The sequence below is a fragment of the Pempheris klunzingeri genome, chromosome 15 (assembly GCF_042242105.1).
Source record: "Pempheris klunzingeri isolate RE-2024b chromosome 15, fPemKlu1.hap1, whole genome shotgun sequence".
NCBI lineage: Eukaryota > Metazoa > Chordata > Actinopteri > Acropomatiformes > Pempheridae > Pempheris > Pempheris klunzingeri.
The window spans coordinates 6,751,250-6,757,646 of record NC_092026.1 but is presented as its reverse complement, the minus strand read 5'-3'; positions in this window follow the sequence as shown (position 1 = coordinate 6,757,646).

Here is a 6,397-nt window from a genome sequence, read left to right as displayed (position 1 = left end):
GCCCAATTGACCCCATTTCTCCTTCACATTAAACTTGTAATTATGGTAATGACAAAATTCATGTTTATCTGAAGAACTGTGACCTGTATCAGTACAAAGGTGAGCATCATTACTTGCAACTGAAAAAAGTATGATCTGAACTAATTATCTACTGTGTCAGGAAAAAAGAAGAGGGGCGGAATAGAGGGGGGACAAACATGCTAAAAAGATAAGGTCCTTTCACCATCTGAATGCTCCCACTGATCAGAATAATTGGCTAAAAACTGTGGGACAAAGTTGACTGAGGAAAGTATTTCAGTGCGAGATTATGACCCATTAGAGCACTCAGCCAAAGGCAGCCTGTCAAATATCAACTATCATTAATCTTTTTAATGAAAACAAATGGCAAGATCATAGTTAGTACAATGTAGTGTTCCCTAACAGGTAAAATGCAAAAGTAAAAAGCAAAAAAAGAAAGAAAGCTAAACTTTTTAGGTTTTTTTACTAATAGCAGCCATAATGATCATGAGATAGAAAATGACTTCACTTTACCTGAGTAATTACTTTATCAGTCTGCAGAATCCCCCCTTTATTCATCATGTTCTGTGTCTCAGCCATGCATGCATGCATCATATCTGGCCTTCATGTGATAAGTCAAACCATTATAAATAAGTGGTGAGTAACGGGAGTGAGTGGGAGTGAGGTCTGGGCACAGCGAAAAGTCAAACCAGTCACGATGACCCTTTGTTCAATCTGACGTGGCTAATGTGAGGATCCCGCTGAGTTTGGACTGAAATGGTGAGAGACATAATGTCCAATCTGAGGATGCTGGTTTTGGGTGAGCGTGCGAGCCCTGCTAACTGGAGTCGTCATGGAAGGTCACAACTGTGGTCCTGAAGAGATCCTGCATCACGTTAGCTTTGTTTCAGACCTCAGTACTTCTCTTCACATATCCAATGTTTTCAGTGTTTCAGACTAGTTCGTTACGTGTTCTTTGACGGCTATTTCCAGGGTCAGACAAACAATCAAACTTTTGTGGGCAGGATTGAGAATGGAGACGCTTTTCCTTGATTTAAAAAAAACAAAAACATTCACTGTTCCCAGAGGATAAATCCCGACTTCTCTTCTAACAGATCATTAGGTCAACATTTTGTACACTACTTTGGTTTTGACCAAATACCTCCCAAATTAACATTTTAGCACGTAGCATTTAGTTAAGAGCACCATTATACCCATGAATACAGCCTCACAGTGCCACCAGAATGCTGTGTCGGGAGTCCCAGAGATACAAACTCTTAAATTGGCATATTTCTTCAACTGATGTGAAAAATCACCTTAAATGTCTGTGTGTGCTATGTGATATGTGTTCCCTTGCATTACAAATGCTCTCCAGTCTCCCTATGATACTTATACACTCTCTTCCTAATCTAATAGTGTTGACATGGAAGCTCATTTCCATTGTCCCTTCCTTTCTCTGTCCTCCATCAGACCACCGCTGCTGCGACCAGAGACACAGACACGCACGAGTTCAGTGGATGACCCAGTGCACGCTCTTGCTCCTCATTGTCTCTGTTGGCCTTAATTCTCCAGCCCACCAGGAGAGTCGGTGTTATCTACCCAGGGCCTCTCCCTTCTCCTCAGATATCACAGTATGGTCTATTTCTGTCCCTGCGTCTCTCTGCTTTCAGCAAAGTGCCACTGACGACTCTCTCTGCAATAAAAACAGATGAGGACTGTCATTGATGGGTATTCAACTGAAGATCTGAATTTGAATAATGACGTTCCCTTTTTTGTATTTCACCCGATTATGTTTCCCACCTCAATTGCTTTGCTAGAGAAGGAGCGATAATAAGACAATGGATGTGTGATGATGAGTTTTCAAATTTGCTGTCCCTCTTTTCTCTAATTGAGAGTCATTACAATGATGAGATGTTATTTTTAAATACAAAAGCAATTAAGTAATGAGACATAAATGATTATTGGGAGCGAGGAGGGAAGAGGCAGTGATGGAGCGTGCGAAGGGCAGAGGGGATAAGGAATGAAGGGGGCAGAAATGAGAAGAGGGGATTATTTACAAAAATGCAAGTCTGAAATTGCTGAGTCACTGGAAGGGTAAAGCTGCAGGCCAGCTCTCTTCCTCTTTCTGTCTCTTCCTCACCCACAAGCCCCACACCAAGACACACAGCTTGCCCCCACTCCACCGCCATCGTCACCGCCAAACACTAACTTACGCACACACTCAACCCAAGAGAGTGATGGGCGCAGGAAGGAAGATGAGGCATATTGTCACTGGTATCATTATCGGCTGTGCTTTCGTCATACAGACTCATAAAAACAAACTTGATCGCTGTAAACAGGACAAAAAAACAGCCATTTATTTACAACTGGAGGCCTTGCTTGTCAGATGATGTGTATTTGACGTCACATCTCAAATGGGCTTCACATTATTGCAGATTCCAGTATTCACCCAAAAAAAGCAGGCTGAAAATTTAATGCCATTTTAATAGTCACAGCCTCTGGTCACAGATGGCATTTTGTGGCTCTAGCCACATTACGACTGTGTGTGTGTGTCTTCATTTTGCTGCTGATATGTGCAGGATGGTATGAAATTTGCCCTGATCAACATATCTGTCCCATATGTTGTGCTATAAAACCTCTGACTTGGTATAAATATCAGACTCACATGCTCCACTTACTGGAAAGCTGCAGCCCTCCGGAGCAGAAATTAGTGTGTGCAAATCAGTGATTGGCAAAGCCTGATAATCCTATCTATTACATTGCTCAGTGGGCAGAAAGCATTTATTTGATTGGTAAGGATGAATTATATTTATAGTAGTACGTACCAACAGTGACAACGTAACAACAGCAACATGTTGGGGAGAGGAAATCCTAAAAAATGGGCTGAAGTTCAAATGGCCTCCAACAAATGAAAACTCTCATGAAAACCATTTCTCATTTGATACAAAACTTTTCAATTTTGATGTGACAGTTTTACAGTGCACATCGCAGCTAAGTGCATTTACTCAAGCATTGTATTTAAGTGCAAAAGATACTTGATTTTTTTCCCCGATTTATGCTACTATATATTTCTACTTCAGTGCAATTTAACTCTTCAGTCCGCTTCATTTATTTGACAGCTGTAGTTACTTTGCAGTATCCAAAGGAGTGAACAGTAGCCTCACCTTCACCGGCTATGAATCATGGATTACTTTTGAAACTTTATATACATTTGATGTTGATACTTTGAATAGAGGTCTTTTTTTAATGTTTCAGCACATCTGGGGTGGTGGTGTGTCTTCCTCAAGTTTAAGGTTGTGCATATCAGTATCTTAGCTGTTCCTGTGATTCCTCTGGACAGAGACCTCAGATGTTGTGCCTGGAATCTGCTAGAGCCACTCTCCCTGTTAGTGGGTGACAGCCCCGAGTGCTCCCATCACCACTGGCACCACTGTTACCTTTGCCCCCAGCTCCTCCTTCTGCCCTTGGTATTTTTCAAGCTTCTCATGTCCTTCTTCCTGACGTTGGATTGCTACATCTATCACCGCTGCCTTCTTCTCTTGTTTGTCAATCAGCACGATGTCAGGTTGCTTAGCCATCACCAGTTTGTCAGTCTGGATCTAGAGGTCCCACAGGATCTCAACCACTTTGGGAGGTTTCTTCCAGTCTGACTGTCAGTAGTGGTAACTACTGTGGATATATATGTATATCTGTCCAGAGGAGAACAATCATAGGAACAGCTAAGAAGGGAAGGGATCAGATTTGTTCCTATGGAACCAGCAAGCAGCGTCAGCCATCGATTGACAGAGCAGCACCCCCTGCTGTTTGTTTAACAGTGACAGGAAGAACACACATTGTGAAACACTGTGAAAACACTCAGAGAGGAGAGGAGAGGGGAGGAGAGGGGAGGGGGGGAGAGGGGAGGAGAGGAGAGGGGAGGAGAGGAGAGGAGAGGAGAGGAGAGGAGAGGAGAGGAGAGGAGAGGAGAGGAGAGGAGAGGAGAGGAGAGGAGAGGAGAGGAGAGGAGAGGAGTCTGACGTGATACAGTATGACTCAGGGCTATGAAGTCAGAGAGGGTTTATGCAGAGATTAAAGGATTGAAGAACAAGGGAGAGAAAGCGTGGGCAGACAGATAGAGAGACCACGAAGTCCAGGAACCTTCCGGAGAGACTACAGAGAGTGAAACATTTGTGTTACTCATCAAAATAAACTGTAATCAACATTAGATGCATTAACACATCTGGAGGCTGAAGTGATCAATATATTCAGCATTGTTAACTATCCCACTGGAGGAATGTAAAGCTCAGCTAATTTCTTAGCGAGTGAGGATGGATTTCTGTGCCCTTTGAGGCGTCTGTCTCGTGGTGAATAAGACTGTCCGGTAAGTAGACAGTGTCAGATTACATCTCCACCACAGCTAGTCTGTCCATCAATAACACAGAGTCCTGTCGAAGTGTCCTTGAGCAACACACTAAACCCCTCCCATTCATGTCAGTCACTTGGGATGGAGGTGACAGGTACAGGGACCTTCAGATCGATGTGAAAAATCAAATTTTCTCCTGAAAAAGCAATATGACCATGTGATAAATTAGTTTTTTTCTTTTCATTTTATTCTTCAACATCTTCAAACTTGTATATGTATATAAATATTTGTACTGCATATACGAACAATGAAAACCTCACAGAAAATAATTATCCTTCCATTTCCCCACTCTGCCTTTATTTGGTCGTTTAATTCACTGTTTTGTTTTTCCAGCCTGCAACCCTACTGTTTTGGTTCACATCATTCCCATCAGCACTGTTTTTGGGCCACAGCAGACAGCTGCTTCAAATGAAAGAGCGGTAAAAAATCACTTTATATTACCTGTTGAGCACCTAAACTGCTGGCAGACACAATTACCAACTCGCTGATGGACATACTGAAGCATTTGGTTGTTAATGAGCCAGATATTTCCTTTGGGAGTTGGTGGAGACCAAAATTGGAACTAAGCGGAGTAGAACAAATGCAAAAGTGACTCAACCTAAGGAGAAAAAGAAAACATACATAATTCAACATATACAACCAGCATATACGAAACACATCGGCCAATGTAAGTTTAATCTTGTGTGACCATAATGACAAAGGATGAAACATTAAAAAAAGAGTTCGTTTATTCCTATACGATGTGTTTAAATTGTAACTTTACTACATAAATGCGCCATATTGTCTGGCTCAGTTGAGTGGGGTCAAGTGATCCCATGTCACGCACACACACACACCCACACACTCACACGCACACACACACACACACAGATGTATCCACAGACAAATGCGTCCCTTTCTGGTTCTGGTGGTCATGTTAATTAGAGTTGTGCATAAATGAAGGCAGATGTACTCCACCTCATTCTTGGGGTCAATTAGCTGTGACAGTAAGAGCTACACAATCCTAAGACCTAATTAATGAGAGGATTTACTTATCACCACGCCAACTGGATATAATTACATTGAAACATTTACTGTTATGGTTAAGTGCTGGATGGGAGATGCTACGACTAAGTGTGTTCCTGAAACACTCTGCATAGTACATAGATGGACAGATGCACTCTTGCTTCAGTCTTTTACAGATATTGACTACCTGCAGGAAATCCAAAAGTGCTGACAAGGACTTAACCACCAGCTAACAATCAGACCAGATACGTCACCAGGATGTTTGATCAAAAGGAAGTTCAGGACGGAAACAACAACCACTGCGCTGTCTACGAGGTCTAATAAATCTTCTAGGCTCATATGTTCACATTAGCTGTGGACCAGTTGAAGAACATATAAGAAAAAAGACTTCAGGGAGACCCAAACTGTCAGCCTGGCGATAGAGCACTTCATCATCACTTGTACCAAGAGACTGAATTATACACATGCAATCCAAAGGTGATTCATTCTCTCACTAGAAAAGGCGAATTCAGACTTTTGGGATTTGAATTCATTAGACTGAATATATGAAGACGGGCTCTCTGTAAAATGTCTAGAAAATATATTTTCACACTTCTGTAAGGATGACATTTCTGTAGAGATAGATGTGACCAAAGATTCTGTTTGAAAACTAATTTTAAAAAAACCAAATGTGTGAAGGGGAATTAGCTTTCATCTAAACACGAAAGAAGAATACAAGGACAGACAGCAGACAGCCAAATATGTGTCATGTGTTGTTCTGTATCTGGCGACCTCACAGTCTCTGGAAACTGCTCATAATCCAAACCCTAATAGTCATGATACTGTTTCTCCATGTTTGGTCTTGATTTGGCTCAGGGGGTTTTGTCGAACGTGTTCGTGTTTGCCAGTTTGTCTTCAGAGAGGAAAGGTGAGCTGTGATCCAGACAGAAACAGAGCGCTGCTAATTAAAGCTGAAAACAGTCATCACCACACACTTCTCTTTTAGCTCCAACA